Genomic DNA, 22,820 nt, shown 5'->3' on the forward strand with positions numbered 1-22,820 from the left:
GCTGTTTCGTAGTTGTTCTGTTGCTCGTCTTGTATAATTAATCTTTTTCCCGAAGACCTTTTCAATATGGTACGTGCTGCTCTGGATTTCTTCTCCAGCTCTAGCCTGCTGGGTGAGAGGAGTCTCTGTGGGATTAAACCCACACTGTTTCTGTGGTTTGTGATAGCCGTGCACTTTCCTTCAGAGTGCTCCTGCTGGCCGATGAGGTGTTTTCTCCTGAGCTGCTGACCCTGGGGTATTATCTGATCTATGTGGAGACAGATTCCCTTCCCAGGAGGCCGAGTGAACTTTCCAGAGCGCGTTGTCATTTGCTCTGTGTTGTGCTTCCTTTTCCCATCTACTGGGCAGTTTCCAGCTGTCCTGTCAGCTCCCTCCAAATTCCCGAGGCTCTGTTTTGTGTTTCTCTCCACCAAGTTTTTGTTTACAAGGTGTTTGTGCCCCTCTTCCCTGAGAGGCTGTGGTTTCCTCCTGATTGCTAGTGTGCAACTTTTCCTCTCCAAGTCACACTATGCTTTGTATTTACAGAGGCTTATTTTGTGGTAAGTTATGTTTGCAAATATTTACTCCATGTGTGAAACAGTGAGCACGGTGGGTGCACTTTTGTGCTTGCTCTGCAATCATTTATAACCACATTGTTTATGTCTCTCATCTTCATGATGTGTCAAAGATATTTGATCAACCAATCACTGAGATCGTTCTAACAGTATTTGTAGTTGTGTTTCCAGGCTACTTTATTAGATTCAGCCCCTAGTAGAGCTCATTCTTTCTGCGTGTTATAAAGTGAGCCAGTGCCCTTCATTACAGCATCACTGATGATGTATAAATATGCATGCATTGATTAGTAAGACAGTATCACGGGCTCCAAGCAGCGAGAGACCATTTCTGTTTTACTTACCATATGGAAATGTTCTCAGGATAGGGCTTAACATTAATAATTGTTCAGCAAATCTTTGGTGACTGAAGGAGCTGCAAGTGTATGAATATGTCAGTTAACGAAGAATCAGTCTTTTGGTGACCTTGGCTGTCCCCATAAACAAATCTTTCTTTGTTAAATGAGTGCTTTAAAAGATGCTTGAGGTTGATGATTACCAATGCAAAATGACTTTATGATATTTCTGGAGAATTTCAGCATTGCCTGACTTTATGGTATTTCTAAAGAATTTCAGCCATGCCTGATTTTATGATATTTCTAGAGAATTACTTGGCCTAACATTTCAGAGTTGGAGGGATTAAAATTTAACTGCTTTATCCATTTATGATAGAGGCTGGACTCTTGTACCACCAGTCACATGATTGTATCACATCCCAAAATGCATGGAATTTTAAAAACTAAGTGCAGGCAATTCACAGGTAGGACTATTTGTCCACAGTGACCTTCACTAGCATGGCATAGGAACGGATATATGTTTATCTTTCACATGGGGAATCTTTGTAACTCCAACAGATTTGCCAGATGCTCAGTGGTTCCTGTTGCAAGAGCAACTAGGCAAGAAAAAGTTATAAAATGGATATGGATGCATGAAGGAATGGAAGAAATTAAATTATTATCATTTGCAGGGGACAAGATCCTTTACATAAAACCCTTCAAAACCCACCCCATAACACTTAGAATTAAAAACTAAATTAAGTAATGTGGTAGGATCCAAAAATCAACATACAAAAGTTGACAGCAGTTTGATACACTAATAATGAACTCACTGACAAATCATTTGGGAAAAAATACCATTCACAATAGCAGGAAGAAAAATTGAATACCAACTAACCTAACTAAAAAAGTGGGAGATCTCTACAATATAAACTACAGCACTCAAAAAAAAATCAAAGAGAATATCAGATAACAGAAGGATATATCCTATTCTTGGATAGGCAGAATGTATATAGTCTAAACAACCATACTTCCAAAATTGATACACAGATTTGACACAATCTCAACCAAAATACCAACAACATGCATCACAGAACTGGAGGAAACAATACTAAAATTCATAGGGAATTAGAAGAGATCCAGAATAACAAAAGCAATCTTGGGTAAGAGGAGAAAAGTAGGAAGCATCACAGTTCTGGACTTTTAAGTTATATCACAAAGGTACGGTGATAAAAACTGCATGGTACTGGCACAAAAACAGATGTGAGGATGAATGGAGCAGAGCAGATGTAGAAAAACTGCAAGAACATTCAACTCTTCCATCTTTGACAAAAGGGCCGAAAACATAAGCCGGAGTTAACGTGGCCTCTTTAATGAGCAGTGTTGGGAAATTTAGCTTTCAGCATGCAGAAGATCGAATTTCAACCTATTGCTCTATATGTACTAAGCTAAAATCAAAATGGATTAAAGAAACAAATGTTAAAACAGAAAGATTTAATTTTCTGCAAGAGAAAATGGGTCATAGGTGGAGGCAAGTGCTTTCTGTTACACAGGGAAAGGTACCAAGAATAACAAATGGGATCTTATCAAATTAAAAAGCTTTCACACAGAAAGTGAAAAGACAACCTATAGAGTGGAAAACTCTGATAGCTCTAATATCTACCATGTATGCCAGATATATTGGCATACACCTGTAATCCCAGCACTCAGCAGGGGGATTGCCATGAATTTATGGTCAGCGTGGGCTACATAGTGAGTTCAAAACCAGCCTGAACTACCTAGCAAGACCCAGTCGCAAAAAATATATATAAAATATAAAGAACTAAAAAAATTACCACTCCAAAGTAAAAGCCCCAATAAAAAATGGGCAGCTGAAATGAACACCTCATGAAGGAGAGAAGCTTATGGCCAATATATTCATGAAGAAATGCTCGGAATTACTGACCATTAGAAAAATGCAGATTAAAACAATGCTGAGATCCATCCTACCCTAGAAACAATGAGTATCATCAAGATATCAAATAACAAATGCTGGCAAGGCTGTGGGGAGTTAGGAACCCTTCTTCATTGTTGGTGTGGATGTAGCCTACTACAACCACGGTGGAAACCAGTGCTAATGAGAAATAGCGTTTCTCTAAGAAATAAAACTAGAAATTCCTTTGGACCTGGACATTCTCCTTCTAGTTGTCTTTCCAAAGGAGTTAAGGCATTTTATTGCAGGGATGCATGCACCCTACTGCTTATAGAAGCACAATAACAGCTAGATCTTGGAAACAGCCTGCATGCCCTTGATCATTGGATGTATAAAAGTATAGTGGCACTTACACTCAAAGGAGAGGTGTTCTGTTATAAACAGGGATAAACATTCGTAGGGAAATTGGTGCACATTCAGAGCACAATGTTAAGTGAAATAAACCAGCACCCAACCTTAAATATTTCGTGGCTTTTTTCATACAAGGAAGTCAGTGTACAGATCTTTTTCCAGATGGGAAGGAGGGCAAGAGGAGGGGGCAGCAGGTGAGAGAGAGAAAGGGAGATGAACAGTGAGAGAGCAGTCAAGCTGTGTTATGCACATGTTCCAGCTTTACACAGGGAATGCACACGTTGTGTACTAACAAGAAGTAAGAATACTTACCAGTTGTGAATGTAAAAGAATAATAACAAACAGGCTGTGGATGTGCCTTCCTTGAAATCTGGGTTCAATTGTCAGTGCTGCATTAAATAGAAAAGTTGGCAATATTTATTATAATGACAAAAAGATGTTAAAGTTCTGTTTACTGATGAATATCTGAGGAATTATTTGTTGTTTCCTTCTGCTTAATTGAGGTGAGTTGGAAATAAAAATATGTGTCTGTTTTGTGCATATTACATGGTGATTGAAAAGGTACATAAGTTGTGTAAAAAGTTTATAATCACAATCAAGATGACCAATGTGTCACTTCAGCTACTAAGTATTATTTGTTTGTTATGGTAAAGAAATTTAATACCTACTGACTTGGCAAATGTTATTGTATTATTAACTACGGTTACCATACTGCACCTGAAATACAAATACAAATATAAAAATATAAATCATGTATCAGGGAAAATTACCACTTTTCATAGCACTTGATCCTTTCAGTAAGTCGTTAATTTGGTTTTCTAGAATTCCAACAGATTTTTCCATCTGTTTTCTTTTCTTTTCTTTTCTTTTTTTTTTTTTAGTACCAGGGATTGAACTCACGACCTTGCACTTGCCAGGCAAGCACTTGTGTGGCTGGGATAAATCCCTGGACCTTTCCATCTGTTTTCATCATGCACCTTAGCTTGCAGCTTTTTCTTGTAATGTGTTTCTCAGTCCTCCCAGAGGAATGCTAGCTGTGTACCATGAGTGTCATGGTTTAGATGGCATGTGTTTGGACGGTGACTGGATCATGAGGGTGCTCTACTCATCAGCGGATTAGAGGACCTTTCCACTCACAGCTGACTTGCAGGTGGGAGGTGGGCCTGGTTAGAGGACTATCCTTAAGGACCTCACGTGCAGGGGTGTATCTGCCCCCCAACTCCTGCCTTCTCTCTGTGCTTTCTGGCCATCCTGATGTGATCAGCTCTCCCAGCTTGCACTTCTGCCTCAGTCAGCTGACCAGAGACTGCAGCTCTGAGCCACAGTGATTCTCTTTTCCTTTAAATGGTAGGCTTCAAATATTTGTATCCTAGCAATAAGGAAAGCGACTATGACAATGGCTTTGGCTTTTTTACTTGTGCTCCATGTTCTGGAAATGTTTGGGTTGGATCCATGTCAATCTTTATGTGTTTGGTAAACTCTACCCATAAAAGCATCTGAAACTGTTGTTTTTTTGGTGAGAGGTTTTTTTGACAGTGATGTGATCTCATTTCTACGGTTTGCTCGTATTTCCTTCCTTCTTTCCTTTCCTCCTTCTCTCTTTCCTTCCTTTCCCTTCCCTCTCCTCTCTTGTTTTCTTCCTCTCTCCCTTTCTCTCTGTTTCTGTTTGTCTGTCTTGTATTTCTCTCATTCTTTCATTTCCTTTTAGAATACTTTTGCTCTATCACATAAGTTTTATTTATTTATTCTATTTTAAAGAAAAAAATGATATTGAATTTCATATCAATAGGAAATTTACAGTGGCTAATATATTGTGTATTGTTATCTTCAAAATAGTTGTTCAGATTGCAAGATACAGGCATGCAAAATTGATCACACAATACAAGCACAAACTGTTCTTTTCAATGCAATAGAAGAAATTACTGGTATAATTATCTTAGGTATCATGTATATAAGTATTTTTTAATCATGTGAGTTTTACTATGTTGTACTTTCTTTTTTTTGAGACAAGGTCTTGCTGTATAACTCAGGTTGTCCTTAAACTCACTGTGTAGCCCAGACTGTCTTCAAACTTATGGTGATCCTCCTGTCTCAGCCTCCCAAGTACAGGAATTACAGTGCTTTTGTTTTTGTCTCAAAACACTTTTGATATCCTTTTCATTCCTCCTTAGGTGCATTGTTTGTTCAGGGATGCATTGCTTAATTTTCTTGCAAATTTCCAAAACTCTTCCTGTTATTTTTACTTGCATAACATTAGATTCATAAAAAAAACCATCTTTAAAATTTGTTAGGATTTGCTTTATAGGCTACCCTGTGTTCTACCTTGCAGAATTTGGAATGTTCCACATATATTTGTTAGGTCTATTTGGCCTCTGCTGTTATTCAAGTCCAATGTTCCCTTAGTTATGTCCTTTTGGTAAGATCTAAGTATTGCTAATAGTGGGGAACTGAAGCCCCAGTACTAATATTACATTGCTTTTGTCTCTGTTTGCTGTTTCATTAAAATTTACATTATATATTACATTCTGTCATATATATTTATAATTTTGTATCATCTTGATGTCTTGACATTTTTATCAATGCATGATGATCTTTTTTCCTGTGACACTTATTCAATTGAAGTCTATTTTATAGATAAATAAATACATAAATATTTCTCCTAAGTTGGGGCACCTTTTATATTGTTTTCATCACATCACTTGACTTTCAGTCCATACAGGCCCCTAATGTTAAAATGAGTCTCTTTGAAGCAGGACATCGTTGGCTATTGCTTTTTTATCAGTTCACTTACTCTGTGTCTGTAGTTTGTAAAATTTTTTTACAAAATTATTTTAGAGATAGTAAAATCCAACAAACAAAATAGAACAAAGCCAGTCAGAACAATGCAGCAGAATTGGTACAGAACCTCAAGCAGGATACCAGGAAAACATTAATAGCTACCATAGTGCATCTTGTTATCTTCACAATTGTTGTCCATTCTATCAGGCATAGCAAAAGCAAAATAGAAGCAAAACACTATAAAACCAATCAAAACAGAATAATGAATAAGCAAAACAATTAGTCAGAACAGAACAAAAACAGTGAAAACAATATTTGCCTTCAAAGACAAGACAGAAGGAAATCCCCCATATTTGGTATGTTGTATACTGTCATCCTCTCAAGAGGTGCTTAGACTGCTGGCCCGAGGCCTGCAAATCAACCAAACAATACAGACATTTAGTTGCTTTATGTATCTTAGTTGCTACCAACTCAGGTCTTATTGCTAATGGTGAGGGTATATAGATGGTATTTAATTCTCAGTGTGAGCGAGCTGGCTCTTGGGAGGTGCTGTCTTTTCTCTGGAACACATGCAGCTTGCACAGCTTACCAGGAAGGCTGGCTAGTTGATTTCTTGAGTGGTCCCTGCTATAGTTTGTAAAATTTAATCCACTCATGTCTAATGTAATTATTGACAGTTAAGTTCTTACTATGCCTTTTGTTAATTGTTTCATTTCTATTTTGTAGATTTTCTTCTTCTCTTTTTATATTTCTTTGTAGTTTGATTACCTTTCATGATGGTATGCTTTATTTCTTTCTCTTAATGCTTGATGTACCCATTTCAGGTTTTTCCTTTGTGGTTGCCATAAGGCGTAAATAGGATATTTTACAGTTCCATATCCCACTTTATGTTGCTAACAACTTAATTTCAATTGTGAGGAACCTCTATACTTATGTGTTTTCTTCCTTCATATTTTAGGTTACTTATGTTACTATGTACATCCCTTAAAATATTGTTTGGTAACAATATTATAATCAGTTATTTTAATTATTTTAATACATTTGTTTTTAAACATTTACAGAAGAGTAGGCAGTCATTTATGTACCATAATTCATATTAGAGAATCCCAACTTTGACTATATATTTGTCTTTATGAGTTTTGTGTATTTTTGTTGTTTTGTATTGTTAATTAACATCCTTTGTTTTTAGTTTAAACAATCTTTTTTGCATTTCTTGTAGAGAAGATCTAGTGGTAATAAGTTCCCTTAGCTCTGGCTTGTTTGGAAATCTTTACCTCATGTTTATTTCTGAAGGACAGCTCTGATGGGTATAGAACTCTCAGATAACTATTTTTTCTTTCAGTATTTGAAAATATCAGCCTTGCTTGCCAGGATTCTGCTGAGAAATCTACTGATAGAATGATGAGTATTCCCTTGTATTTCACAAGTAGTTTCACTCTCCTTTCAAATAGTTCTCCTTTGCTTTTACTGTAGATATCTGAATCATGTATCTTGGTGCAGATATTTATGCTTTCAACCTATTTGGTGGAATTTTAGGCTGCATGAACTTCAGTGGACATTTCTCCCCATAAATAGATGATTGAAGCTAGGGTCTCTGCCCTGAGATACATTTTTAAAAATCTCTTTTCTGTTTTTTTAAAAATTTTGATACAAGGCCTAGCTAAATCATTAACTACTAATGTGCCCAATCTGGGCTTGAACTTGTGATTCTTCTGTCTCAGCCTCTCAGAGTGCTACAGCTGCAGGTATGTGCCAAGGCACACGGCTCAGTATTTCTTAAAACAGAATTTTTGATCACTTACGCCTTTATTCTTTTGGGGAATCTTGTGATAGATTAATTAATGGATAACTTGTAACACCCTGATGAACTGAATCAGCGTGGTGCTGGGCCTCGAAGGCCCACCTGAGGACTGTTACCAACAGAATAAAAAGAGAACTGGAGGGCAAGGTAGTAGCTGCTTGAATTTCTTTTAATGCTTGTAATACTTATAATGTTGAAGCTTCAATGCTAGCTTTCCTGATAGGAACTCAGCTGTTCTCATCATTACAGTGATGAGATTGCTTGGGTCCTGGCTGTTCCTGAGGAAAGTTTCAGTCCTTTTCTGTGGAGCTGTGATTCTTACCTTGAGCATTGCTTCCTGGCTCCTGTGAAAATCCTGCTGGCACATATCTTTCACCCACTGGCACAGACTTTCTAGCTTCCACCACTGGTATTTGGGTGTTCTCAGTGCAGATCCTTGATACAGACTTGCATGAGATGCTGTTGCAGGCTCTGGGCATCCAGTTGTATTCGTGGAGGACATTGCCATGGAATTCAGGCTCTCAGCTGGATTCTTTGGGTCTCTAATGTGACAGATCTCCTGCGTTCATTTGCATTTGACTCTTTGGGTGAATATTATTTTAAAAATCCAGTAAAGTATGTGTCTGTATTAAACCCATGCCCCTGAAGAAATGACTACAACTGTATTTGGCTTTGCTTACCATGTTCCATAAATCCTATAGGCATTCACTCTTTTTCGACAAGAGTGGATTGTAATGGTTCATACATTTTGTCAATCTGTGAAAGTCTAGAAGCTTAACTAAGTACCTAGGGGTTCTACCTCCTGGAGCGTAGAGGATATGCTATTGCCCCTCTAGGGTGCTGTTCACTGTATCAACTTGACAAGTTTAGAAGTTTAAGTGATTCAGCAGGAGGCCGGGATCCTTACTTTGTAAGCATCCTCATTTTGTGGAAGAAGAGGGCACAGAAATGATATGGGTAGAAAGGACCTCTCCACACACACATGGGTAGCCTGAATACAATAAAAGGAAAATGAGAAAGGACTCATTGCTGGTGCTTGGAGGAGCTCCAGTCTTTGCTTTCAGCTTGGACATCATCTTTTGGTTTCTGGTGCGCACTGTTCCAATGTCACTCTTCAACTGTGTGGTGTAGACTCTTCAGCTTTCATTACTGTAGGCTCTTCAGCCTACGTTGTTAACCCTTAACCCTTCTGGTGTAGACTCTTCACCCCTCCAGCATAGATTCGTCAGTGTTCTGCTACAGACACTTTTGACTCCTGATACAGACTTGCACAGAACCCATTAGTGAGCTCCAGACTTTGGACCGGACCTTTCAGCTTCCAGTGCACAGGCACCCCTGCACACTTCCTTATCCAACTCTGTAGTGATCAATGTTGCAATTTCTTCTATATTTGTATATCTTGTGATGTATCTGTTGCTCTAGTAAATCCGGACTGAGACAATAACCAACAAATATTTCACGAGGGACACCCAGTAATAGCCTTTCATGAAGAGGATAAAAAGAAGGTCTAAGGAATTTTAGAAAATGATATGGCCCTAACCCTTCTGTTGAATATTTTTAATAGCCATTGGAGATGCTAGAAGCTATAGGAAGATTTTATATAAACATGGCACAAGTACCCTCTTTGCTGTTTTGAGATTAATGGCATCTGATTTCATAATGCATTCTTTTTTAATTAAAGAGAAGGAGAGAGAAGAGTCAAGGTATGTTTTACAGTGAATATCTGCTATTTTAGACAGATGAGCAATTTTATTTATTTCTTTTGATTATGCTTTTCTGCTGGGTGTTTAAAACCAAGTTAAAATGAGAACGCTTGCTTTCTGTCTAGGTCAGGTAACCTTCCTGAGGTGTCCTCTTGGAACCATGTGAAAAGCCTTTCATCTCTGCGGTCTGTGTCAGCTGCCAGGATGTGTCATAGCTTTGCTTGACAGACCTTTTTACATGGGGACCCTCCTTAGTATGCTTCACATTTTTCTCCTCTGTCTTCTAGGATTCATCTATCTCCTGCTTAGGAGACTGAGTAACTCACTAGAGTTGTAGGATCCTGTTTTAAAAAAAAAGTTTCTTTCATGTCCTGGGTGTGTGCTGACCTTGGAAAACCAGGGCCAAAATATTGGCTGTTCTCTTAGCCAAGCTATCCCTCTACTTTTGGTCTTTAACCTTTAGACATCGAACATCCAGATGAGAAGATCAGTTACAGCAGCTTAATTGGTAGATGTAAAACACAAGTGTAAATTACTTTTTGATAACTGTTGTCCACTGTTAAACACAGAGTTTTTATAAGCTTTGTAATTTAACTTGTTAGTGGGAAGGGCACTTTTAATCAGGTGGTTTAAAGTTAACTTTTGTTGAGTGGGAGAAAAACTGGGGTTTTAAGAGTTTGCAAAGAAAGAGCTCAGATGCTGGCTGACCTGGACGAGGTCTGATAGAGAGAGAGGAACAGAAGGTCAGGGGAGTAGTGGTTTGGACCAGGTTTGCAGCAGAATGGAGAGAGGGAGTTGGGAGAGCAGATGATCAAGGTTAGAGGAGGATCAGAAAGGGTGTCCTTGTGCCTAGGGGCCCTTTGGAAGGTGACCCTGGATGTTCAGAGACGGGAGTGTTGAGAGCTAGCATCCCCTGAGTGACCTTTGGGGATGTACTGCAGAGCTGTCCCAACTGTGACCCCTCAGTTTGCCGTTCAGTTCTTATGAGTTGTGTGCAATCAGAGCTCTGTCTCTGGAATGGAATCCAGTTGCCCATCTGCTCAACATTGCATTGCCATTGGTGTCAGTGAGGATTCACTAGGGGGTCCCAGAGAAGTCTGCCCTCTGCTTTGAGAGTGGAAGCTGTGCTAAAGGCAGTTACTGGCTGGCAGAGAGAGTAGCCACTGTTTGGTTTTGGGGTTCAATAGCGGACAGCTAACAGCCTGAATTGAATATAGACAAGATTTTATAAAAGGATCCATTTTACAGAATTTTATGAGTCCACTAGATGGTGATTAAACGTTATTTCTCCTTAGTACTGTCTAGCATAATATAAAAAACTATAAACAATCACCAGTTTAACTGAATCTAAATGTATCAAACATATGACAGGAATATAAGACTTTGTCCACAAGAGTAAAACATCCTTTTAAGGAAGCATCATAAAGGGATTTAACAAAGGCACTGCAGTGGCAAACATGAATAACAATTGTTACCAAACATAATCAAGAAGCGAAAGTGAACTCTTTTGTCTTGTTAAGTATTCATTATTTAGTAAAATGTAAAAATCAGTGTTTCCCTGCTCTGTGCACTGAGCACATTCTAGCAGGAAGGTTGGCCATGCCAGGTTACAAAAAATGATTAGCCATTTAGGCTTCAGGTTGGGTGAGAGGTGGAAAGGTCTGAGATTCTGCAGGAGGCAGGCTGTTGCTGTCAGGTGGTCTAGCTGGGATGGAGCTCCAAGGAGCTGAAAGGCCTTTTGATTCAAGGACTTTCTTTGGGACAGAGTGACCCTGTTGAGGACACCTTTAACTTTGCTCGCTCCACTCAAAGCCCTTTCCCTGGTCCCCAGGATCTTCCTACATTATGGTAAACAATTCCATTTTTGTAAATCTCTTTAGAACCAGATTTCCTGGCAATATGTGACCATTCTGTAATAACCTGCCATCAGCCTTGTGCTTCCTGTTTGAAAACTGTATTTAAACTGAACTCGTGGTGGGTGATTTGGTCTCTTACCCTCCCCCAGCCCACCGGTGTAATACTGCCTTCTAGATTCCTCAGTGCAGAGTCTTCCATTCAATCTGGTATCAGTTTGGTTGGCAAGATTTGGTGTGTCAGTTGGGAAGACATCTTGCTGGCCATGTAGGCCACTGGTATAGACCTGCTGGGTGCTCACGGGGTTCCTCCCCCAGTAAGTAGATGGGAAGGCATATCCATTGAAGTTTTCTCAGAGTCCCCTTGTCAGTTGAGAGGTAGGGGGCCTCTGCAGAGCAGTGGAGACCTCATTGGACCATACGACAAGTTAGAGTGTAGCCCCACCAGCCCTCAAATGAGACAGGCCTGCCCTGGGTTGTGACCCGCAACTAGCCCTGGAACTGTGTAAAAATCCCCTGCCATGACCCTGGGCTTGTGCTTGCCATGAAAAGGGAGCTCTCCTGGTGATTAAATATGACCAACTAAGTAAAAAAGCTTCAAAGACTAAATGTACCTGATGCTACCTGATGTCTCCTGTGATGACATCCCTCCTCTGCACTGGGCGGCCATGCACACTGGCTAGACTCTCCACCACTGCTACCAGGGCAGCCACGGCCCCCAACCAGCCACAGCTGCACTGCCTGATTCCACTGCTGCATCTCTGCTGACCACCACATTGCTGCCTAGTCCTGAGGGGCCACCTGAGCCAAGTCCTATTAGTCACCAGCTCTGCTCATCACACCTGCAGAGTTCCCTTTAAGGTGTCCTGCATTGAGGTACCAAATCAACCAACTGCTTATTACCATCAGCCTTTTAGTTCCAAAGTCTTCTCAACTGGAAACATCATACAACTTTCTACTCAGAAAAACTCCAAGCTATGATCAAGCATGTTTCTCTGCAACAATGCAAAGGCAGACTACCATGGAATTTATTATGCCTGGGTGCAGGCAGACAGAGGGTGAAAAGGTTGCCTGTAGGGAGCAAAGAGAAGTGGGAAAGAAGGCGAGGGAAATTAGATGGAAGATCTTAGTAAACATCAGTGATCAAAGTTCTTTGGACATTTTGTGCCTCGGTGGACAAAGTCCTTGGGGCATCCAGTGAGAATGTTTAGGTGTCTTTAGATGTCCAGGTGCTGGCAGGAGTCTGAGTTCCATCTCATCTCTTTTAAGATATCCTGTGTTTACTGAGGGCAGCCTGCAGTGCTGAGCTGAGAACAAGCCTCTGCTGGCAGACGGTTTGGGTACTGGGAGAGTCATGTCCAAATTAGGCCGTGTGTGTGTGTGTGTCCCATGCTGTTTTTATTTTTTATTTTGAGACAGGATGTAAGTAAGTCTCTTAATTGCTCAGAGTGCTCAAACTTGGTATCCTTCTGCCTCAACCTCCCAGAATGCTGAGATTACAGGTTGGTGCCACCACACCTGGTTACTCCCCATGTCTTTAAGGATTCACTAAGATGCATCCTGAGAGGGACAACTATGTGACAAGATGGTCACATCATAGGTTCTCTGTAATATCCCCTCACATGCATGAAGGTGGTGTTCCTCCAGTTGATACTGTTTTAATTTTTCACTTTATTGTTTTAATTCCTTACCTATTGCTACCCTTGACCTACAGAACTCAGCTTCTTCTTGTGTACTCATCTTGTTTTTGTTCTCTGAGCACCAACTATATCTCACTAAGCTAGGTAGAGATGTTCCAGACAGTCAGACAGAACTGGGCCCTCCAGGGAGTCGGTGCAGAAGCTGTGGCTGGAGGTTCATCTGTTGAAGGCCAGGCCTCAGGACAAAGAAAGAATGACCAGGCCTACAGTTCTACCCTGAGGAATAAGCAAAGTACTATAGGCAGTATTGATATAGGGGAATGAAACTCTCAACCTACTGTGTCTGGTATGAGTTCATGTTCTCTAAAATCGAAGAATGAATTTTAGGAACAATAGAGGTTAAGAGCAGAAATATTTATTGAGAGAAAGAAAGCTTCTGTCTGAGAGAGAGACAGAAGAGATCCCTAGTGGGTTACCAAAGATTCTGTATTTTCTTGTGATTTTTATAGGGTAACATCATGAGGTAAAGCAGGTCTAAAATTGGGGAAAACTGGGAACTTGGGAGGCAGATGGGCATGAGGTGGGACAGCGCTATGATCAACCAATAAGTTTAATTGTTCAGGTAAAATCGACCAAATCAGGAACAAATGGGGAAGTGAATCACATCTGTGACTCTTCCTATGGGGGGGGGGTAAGGAAGGTGACTCGTGATTTCTCAGTGATCCAGACTTAATCCCTAAGGGTTATACTTAAGGGTGTGATTGCATTTGTTTTGCCTTCTGTCCAGAGATCTGGCCCACAGCAAGAGCTGTCTGTCTTCTCCAAGGTCATCAGACATCTGATCCTCTATGCTGGCTTCTTGGAGTGTCTAGCCCTGTCTGACTGCCTATAATATTTCTAACTACCTCAGCTGCCTGTAACAGTATCACTGGTTCAACAAAGTCTAGATAGACATCAGTCATCCAGTGGGTTGACCAGGACCTCCTGATTCATCTTATCCAAGAAAACTTCTTGTCCTTTCCATGTACAATTGCTACATGACCTGCTTCCCATTGGGACAGCGTTCCCTAAGCAGCTATGCCTGGAATCTTGTCGGCTGATCATAATTTTGCTCTGCATTGTACCCATCTCATGATTTTGTACCTACCTCATGACTTTGCTCTATAAAAATTCCTTTGAGAAGTGGGCTCACTGGTAACCCTCTTGGATACCCACTTACTTGTCTTATAAGCTGTTTCTTGAGCCTCTCCCTGTGAGTCAGCACCATCCATGAACCGGGTTTAGAGAAATCAAAGGACACATCAGTGAGAAAACCCAGTCTGGGAACCATCGCCATGCATAGATACCTACTGGACTGGAGCAATCAGACCCCAGGCCCTTTCAGTGCCCTTTCAAACAAGAAGAAGCATCTCACAGCCTGCCCCCTCCACCCTACCTTATAAGCATCTGGCTTATCTGGAGAAACACAGGCTGTGGTAATAGCTATGGAGGTGAAATGCAATTGGATGTCTGTGGTACTTCATTGCTTCACTAACATTGCAGGTCTAGGGCCAGTGATCTGATCATAGGTTCAGAGAATAGCAGTATGCAGTGTGACATCTAGGGGGAACCTGAGGGTTACAGCCATTGCTGATTCCCTGTGATCCTGTTTTGGAAGTCCTATATCAATTTCCGTTGTTTTGTTGGGTTGGGTTTGGGTCTCTTTTGTTTTGTTTGTTTATGTCAGATCCCATGACAGGAGCAGCTATTTCAAAGACAATAAGACCTATTATGGTAGCAATTTCAGATTTACTACTGGCTTGTTTCAAAGTCCTTTATGAAAGAGTATTTTGGTGCAATAGAGAAGCCAAAGTACAAAAAGAACAGGTTTATTGAGTTGAGGATGTGGGAAAGAGCACACAACCCATGGTGGCTGGGCTGTCTCCTTCAACCAGAATACGGGGTGTGGGATATATGCAACCTTTGGCTGGGGATGGTGCTTAGGGTGAGCATTGATGATGCATAAGGAGCTCATTGGAATTTTCTTCAAGCACACTGGGAAAGGAAAAAGGAAGTTATAATAGGGGAAGGAGGAAATGACCTCAGGGTAAACATCCCCAATTTGGCCTTCCACCACCATAATGTCCTGTAATTTATTCTAGGGAAAAACTCATTCCTGTTTTTTTATCGTTAGGAAAAGGGCGAAGTCTCTCTCTTACTACTTGCTGCTGAAAGGGGTGCCATATTGGGGTTTAGGAAGGTTGACAGGATAACAGTTGATATCCATGTAGTAGCTGGTACCAGATGTTTCAGCCAGGACAAGGAATTAATCATTGGTGAATGCTCTCATCCTAAATTGGAGAAATAAAAACACAAGGTGCTATGAGGAGGCAGGTCACTACCATAACTAAAGGACCCAGGAAAGGTAGAAGGAAAAGTGCCCTTGATCTCAATGTGTCATTCCATCAGGGCCATGGTGAGGAAGAATCTGAAAAATAAGCATGGCGTTGGGAGGGGTGGAGTTATGAGAGGTAATTATTTCCCCATCTGAAAGGGTAAAAGTTAAAACTGTAGGTAGGACTTGTCCTTGTTTTAGGAGATGAGCTGGAAAGAATAAGTATGAGAAACATAAGGCCTGATGATTGAGTCATGTTTGGGAAATTATAGAGTAGGGGTGAGGAGGGCTGTGACTGTGTCACTGTAAGTGAAGTGAGATTTTAAACCTGAAGGAGTCTCATGTTTAACTTAACAGCTGAGAGCAGAGAGAACTACAATGCTTACAGTTGTTGGGAGCCGCGGCCGAGCCCGGTCGCCTTACTTGGCGGACGTGAGGCCTGTAGGAAAGAGTAAAGCCTGAGCTAGATTACCCCTCCCATCGAGTGTGCTAAGATGGCGCTTATCTCCTGCTTCCTGCTTGGTAAACAACCCGCCCTGTAAGATCTCCTGCTTCCTGCTTGGTAAACAACCCGCCCTGTAAGATCTCCTGCTTCCTGCTTGGTAAACAACCCGCCCTGTAAGATCTCCTGCTTCCTGCTTGGTAAACAACCCGCCCTGTAAGATCTCCTGCTTCCTGCTTGGTAAACAACCCGCCCTGTAAGATCTCCTGCTTCCTGCTTGGTAAACAACCTGCCCTGTAAGATCTCCTGCTTCACAACCCGCCCTGTAAGATAGTCTGCCTAGCAACAACTGATGTTAGCCAATCAGCCCGCATCGCGCGCTTTGAACTGGTTGGCCACTGTAATAAAAGTGAGTGCCTCTCCCGCCAAGAAAAGAAGAAGAAGAAGAAGAAGCAAAAGAAGCAGAAGAAGCACGCAAGGAGCCGCGGAGAGCGGACCGGTAGAGGCTTCGGGACAGACTGTAGGAAGAAGCACGCAAGGAGCCGCGGAGAGCGGACCGGTAGAGGCTTCGGGACAGACTGTAGGGAGAAGCACGCAAGGAGCCGCGGGGAGCGGACCAACAGAGGCTTCGGCTGGGAGGATTCCCGGGGCAGGCTGTACGGAGAAGGAAAATAAAAGAAAAGGTTGTCCACTGCCAGACTTTGTCGTGTGTCCTTCCTGCCGGCCGGGAGCGACACCGACATACAGTGAAAAAAATAACTAATAGAATATTAGGGATCAAGAGCCAAATAGGATAATAAAACATGACCTAGCCTGAAAATTGTGGCTGTGGGGCCTCTGTGAGATGGAGCTGGGAGATAGGAGATGAGATGATCTCTCAGAATGCTTAGAGTCAGGGGAGTTAGGGATAGGAGGGCACCACTTAGCTTGAGGATGTGGAACCAGGATGGCAGTCCAGTGACCTTGGCCACCGTTGAAGTTCTGAGGAAGACCAGGTGGGGGCCACTCCATTTTAGTTGTAGTCCTGTTGAGAGATCTGAGGAATAAAGGCTGGACCCTTATCTGACTGAATATTTTGAGGTAGAACAAACCTTGGGATAATTTCCTGTAGCAGAAGTTTAGTAACTATATCAGCAGTCTCCCTGGTTGTGGGAAAGGCTTTTATCTATCCTGAAAAAGTACAAACATGAGAAGATATTTGAGAGTTTTGTGGTGGGACATATGTATATAATCTGTCAGTTCTGACCAGGGGTGTCTACAAAATTGATGAGTAGGAAGGGAGAGGGATGGTATGTGTACCAGAGAAGAGGTTCTAATATAGAGATGACAGGTATAAGTTGTTGAGACCTCCGTGTGTCTGCGTCAGTCTACATAAACACAAAGGAATCCTGACAATCAGCGTGTAGGGATATGGCAAAAAATAAAGCATTTTTAAGGTCTAAGACTATGAAGTGAGTGTTGGAGGAAGGGATATGAGAGAACATAGTACAAGGGGTTGGGACCATTGTGTGAATTGGATTAACAGCATCATTGATTACCCTAAGGTCTTGTATCAGACTATTAGGACTCATTAGGCTTGAGTATGAGGAAAATGGGAATATTATAGGGTTAATGGGTAAGTTTAAGAAAACCATTGTCTAAAAGATGCTTGATTATAAGTTTAAGCCTCTGTAAATGTTTGGGAGCAATGGGATATTGGGGAATGTAAGGAAAATTTAAGCATCCCTGAGACAAATTAAAATAGGCATTGCATGGGTAGTGTGAGTGGAATTGGAGGTATCCCAAACTATAGGATCAACCAGAGAAGAAGGGAGTGAAGGGGATGGCTTTGTGGCACACTGTGAAGGTGTCTGGAGGACAAGAGCTGTGGAAGGGAGAAGGTAAAGGAGAAGTTAAGCTTCTGAAGATCTCTAACAAAAAGGGGTGGGAACATGTTGGAATTTCTAGGAAGCTATGAGTAAAGAGAGTCTGGAACTTGCATGGAATAGGCCCTGTCTGTAGGGGCTGTGTAGGTTGGCCATCAACATCCAGTGCAGAGACTAAGGAATTAATACAATGACCTGAAAACTCAGGAAGAACACTATACATGGCCTCTTGTCCACAAGTACAGAGAATGTCTTACCTGAGACCTCCAGTGGGACTTGGGGCTCTGAGAAGGATACCTTAATGGACGGCTGTGGCCCCAAGCCCCATCAACTTTCAGCAGCAAGTCTGAGTAGATCAGTCAGCAATGAATTAGGTGGTGCTGAGATTTCCTATGAGGGCAAGGAGTTAGAGGATGCCTTACCAGCTCTCTGGTGGCTAGGACAGTCACTCTTCCAGTGGCCCTTGAGATTGCAGAAGGGACATTCTCTTGCCCAAGTCCTTTTCATCACACTTGAAGCATGGTCCAGAAGGGGCTCGGGCAGCTCCACCTTGTCTCAGTTTACCTGTCTTAGAGCTCCAAGTCTCACTGCTAAAAGATCAGACTGTTATTTTTCCTTCTGCTTTAATCTCTGTTGTTAAAAACACAAACAACCACATTAAGAAGGTCTCCCTGTGGGATTTGAGGACCAAATTTAGCCTTTTGTCTTGGGATCTGGCCCAAGTTGGAAGTGTCTGTCTCCTCCACAGTCACAAGACATCTGGGCCTCACTGCTGGCTATTTTGAGGCCCCAGACTGTCTGACTACCTATAACATTTTTAACTGACTTAGCTGCCTGTAGCACTTTTGCTTTGAAGAAGTAACCCAAACTGCCATGAGGAATAATGGATGGAGACCGATCTGACTTACTCAGGCTGAGGTTGAAGTTGTCCAGTGGCAGCCAGGGATGCTTGGCAGAGCTTTGAACTAGTGGCCCTCAGTAGACAGCAGCCATTTTCATCTTGGGTAGGTGTACAGCTTTAAGTCTAAAGAAGACAAAGGCAAAGAATCAATTAAGGATGCAGGAGTTAAATAATAGAATCAAGGGGATATTTATGAATATAATTTTATTAATGACTTTCCATAAGGAGGATAAGGATAAGGTGCAGGGAATTTTAGAAAGTGACATGTCATTTATTTGTCATACACAGAGTTAGGTTTTACAATTGTATAAGAATCTCCTGTGCTGTTAGAATGTGTAATCCCATCTGATTTTGGAGGATGGCCTGTTTTATTAAAAAGGAAGGCCTTTGTTATTTAGGAGAGAGATCAGCTGCAGTGTCATTTAAGACAGCTGAGTGTGGTTAATTATGGTCCCAATATGTGTTATATAACCTTTTCCTGGAAAAAATATGGTGGATCCCAGTAAAAGGAATCTAAAAAGAATTTGGAATATTTTGTTATGATGGGGCTTGGCACCTTTTGGGCAAGAACAAGTTTTAATCAAATGATGTACAATCAAAGTATAAAGCATGTGTAATCAAAGCACGAGCAGTAGGGCTGACAGTTAAGTTTAGAAACTGCTTTTAGGTAATAGCAATTGTAACTCACCGGCTCTTAGGTCTTCTTGATGGACATTACATAAATTTTTGTTTAAAAATTATCATTTGACTGATGACCTCATGTTGGTTTGACTTGAATCTCTTGGCTGAAGCACAAGAAAAAGGCAGATGTTTGGACCTGAAAGACAATAGTTATCATCATAAACAATCCCAATTTTATATTTGAAGGTATGAATATACCATCAGATGAGCAGTAATGAATTGTCTTAGTCATATGAACTTTAATTGGGGTGTCTCCCATAAGACTATGGAGATTATTGGGGCCTCCAATTAATAACCAAGAGCTGGTTAAAGTCTCCAGGTGGCCACTTTCTCATTCATCAGTTGAAGTCCTTTCCAGTGTCTCCTCACCCCAAGGGATTTTGTTTAACCAGTTTTAGCATCATTTTGGCCAGCTGGCAACCTAGGTGGAAGCATGTTTTTTAAATCTATACCCCAAAGAAACCTTGATGAAATGGTCTGAAAATGCAAAAGAAAAAGGAAAAAAATTGTTGAGCTCGAATAAAAAGGAACAGCTATTTACAGAGCAGATAAATGGACAAACATAGACAGAAAATCTGTACAGTATAAACAGACAGACAAGAGATATATAGACTGACAAACATCTTATAAACTATTTAGAGTATGCTCAAATATATTTGGCCAATTTGAACCATAATAAATAGAGTCATGTGAACCTTTTCATAGATTAATTGAGATCTCTTGAAATAAGAATAGCAGAAAAGGAACCTAATTTGTGGCTAATCTGAGATAGGTCAGAGGGGGAAAAAGGAGCATGAATATGAATTAACCCCTCAGGGCCAGCCTGTTCTTGAAGCAAGAATAGGGCCTGAGGCTTATGAGGCTGTGGAGTGGGAGGTGTATATGGCCACCAAGTACCCAACTGCCCCACAAGCATCTGTGGGCAATTACTGGGTATCTTAGTTACTTTTCACTTGTTTCTGAGACAAAATACCTGAAGCCCAAATTTGGGAAAGGAAAGGTTTATTTCTTACAGTTTTTGGAGGTTTCAGTCCACACTCAGTTGGCTCCGAGACATGTGGGCATGGCTGGCACGCAGTTCATGGGGGCTGCAAACAGCAAAAAGGGACCAGCAAAGAGAGAGAGACACCTTCCTGCCATTACATCACATCCTGGCTCCACCCTTTGTGGGTGGAGCACTGACACCATCAATCCAAGCACTAGATACTGAACAAATAACAAATGCACAATTCAAACTCATGAGGCCTGGAGGACACAGACATAAACCATGACACTGGGTGCCTGACTATAAAATGGCTGCTTGTCACCATGCTACAGGGAAACAGAAGATGATGACTGCTTACCATGAGACCCACAGCTAGATGGCTGCTGCTGGTCCCATGATGAGGGACCACAAGATGGCAGTGCACCATCATCTAGGGGGTCTGCTGGGGAGGGAGGGAGAGTTCTGGTGGAGCAGAGTGAGCCAGAAATATTTGGGCCATCAGAGAAGACAGAGTGAGAGAAGGACACAGCTTCAAAGTGAAAAAGACCTTAAAATGAAGGATTTCTGCCAACTTGCTGCCACTGTGACAAAAGTATAACTAGTGTATCGGCTTTTTGGTTTTTATAGCCTTCTTGAGGCCTAGGGCACCAAGGTTATGAACCCCAGAGGTGTTGGAAATGGTCCTTATGACCAAATTATAGGTTAGCTGAGAGAACAACTTTGCCTCGGGACTTACGCACTTTAGCTGTGAAAGCTGTCCTGGATCACACCTATCAAAAAAGTCATCACCTGCTTTGAAAATGTGACACAAAAGTCCCAACATCTGTTCTGATCCCGGCCATCACCAAAGAATACGGGGCAGGGTCCCAGAGAACAAAAATAAAAGTTTTGCCTCAGGCTGTGCGGCCTAAGGAGCATGAAAACTGGTATCACTGTTCAGGGACGGCAAGATAGGTTTTCTAACAAAAGCTGGCCAATTTTAGGAACAGAAACAGAAATCCCCAGATGGCAGCTCACCTGTGGTGAGTGAGGAAGGTCACTGTTGCATGCAGATTGGCGGCAGCAAGTAAACACTCCCAGAGGGAAAAATAGGTTGTTCATAAGCAGGGTAGCTCCAACTGGGAAGAGCTAACACACTCTGCCATCCAGTCTCAAGGCACCATAATGTTAGATTATTCTGGTACAACAGAGAAGCAAAAGTACAAAATTAACGGGTTTATTGAGCTGAGGATATGGGAAGGAGCACACAAGCCATGGAGCTGAGCTGTCTCCTTCAACCGGAATATGGGGTATGGGGTGTACGTAACCTGTGACCACGGTGGTGTTTAGGGTGGGCATTGATGATGCATAAGGAGCTGGTTGGAATTTTCTTTGAGTGCACGGGGAGGAAAAAGGAAGTTGTGATAGGGGAAGGAGGAAGTGACCTCAGGGTAAACATCCCCAATTTGGCCTTCCACCCCCATAATGTCCCGTAATTTATTCTAGGACAAAACTCTTTCACTTTATTGCATTCATTGTCTTGTTTTTCTTGTTTCTGTTCTATTCTGTTCTGTTTGGTTTTACTATGTCCGAAGTTATTGGCAGCTAGTTTGAAGACATTGAAAGGCATTGTGGTAAATATTGTTGATTTCATAATGTTTTGAGGCCTATATCTCTTACACTGGTTTGTTTTGATTGGTTTTATTCTGTTTGGTCCTCTTTAAAATATACAAAAAACTAAAGGAAGGGAGAAAGAAGCTGTCAGTCCTTCAATAAAATTTTATGCTCTTAAACTCTGTGGTTCCTTAGAATTCACTCTTGATTTTGGGGAACACAGACTTGGTGTATTGAACACCCAGCAGGTCGGGAGTTATAATATTTGCCTTGTGTCATTTGGATGCTCTGTATCACACCCACAGGGGCCTCCTTCTGCATCTCAGCAGGGCTGGCTGTGCCCATCTGAGACTTTGACACTGGCTGCCTCTTCCCCTCAGGTTCCCACTGCAGTCCTGGCCAGGCCTAGCCTTTCCACACTCACGGCTCACTCAGGTGTCCCCTGTGTCCACCAGGTGACTCCCAACCTACATAGTCTTATTCCCAAGTCTCTAGCATATCACTCCTGTTGACCTCATTTGGAAACTGTAAGTCACCTTGAACCAAAGGACACGTGAGTGCTCGGAGCACATTTAGCCAGACTCTTCCAAGTGTGGATTTGGGGGTGTGTCCATCCATTGCAGGCTCCCTAAGGAGACACTGTGCTCAGCATAGGGTGACCAGGGCCTCTTAGCTCCTGCTTCATGGCTGTCCTTTGGGAAACGCAAAAGCAAAGGTCTTGGCTCTTTATCCTGAAGTTCTGATGTTCATCAGTTCGAAGACAAGAACTCTGTTCACTGGACCTATAACTCCTAAGTTAGCTGTGTTCCTCTTTTCTGACTTTAGAATACCTGCAGCAGCACAAGGTCCTCTGAATGATGGTGAATAAGATTTGTATATATAATTAAAATTTGATATTTCAAATCTTTAGATTTTATCATGCAAATTAGAGGAACTAAAAGTCAGTCTTGGTAAATTTTACTCATGTTTGTTATGCAAAGCATCCAGCCTTGAGCAGTGCCCCTATGGAAGACATG

At 41.7% G+C, this 22,820-nt stretch overlaps 1 protein-coding gene across 3 annotated transcripts in view; it reads left to right on the forward strand.

The window, feature by feature from the left end:
* Gsdmc (gasdermin C) overlaps positions 1-22,820 on the forward strand; it is a 61,102-nt gene that overhangs the window by 15,231 nt on the left and 23,051 nt on the right. The gene's annotated exons all lie outside the window — the stretch shown is intronic.

The sequence above is a fragment of the Cavia porcellus genome, unplaced genomic scaffold (genome assembly GCF_034190915.1).
Source record: "Cavia porcellus strain 051 isolate PalLab524CR breed Dunkin Hartley unplaced genomic scaffold, mCavPor4.1 scaffold_19, whole genome shotgun sequence".
In the NCBI taxonomy this organism is placed as follows: Eukaryota; Metazoa; Chordata; class Mammalia; order Rodentia; family Caviidae; genus Cavia; species Cavia porcellus.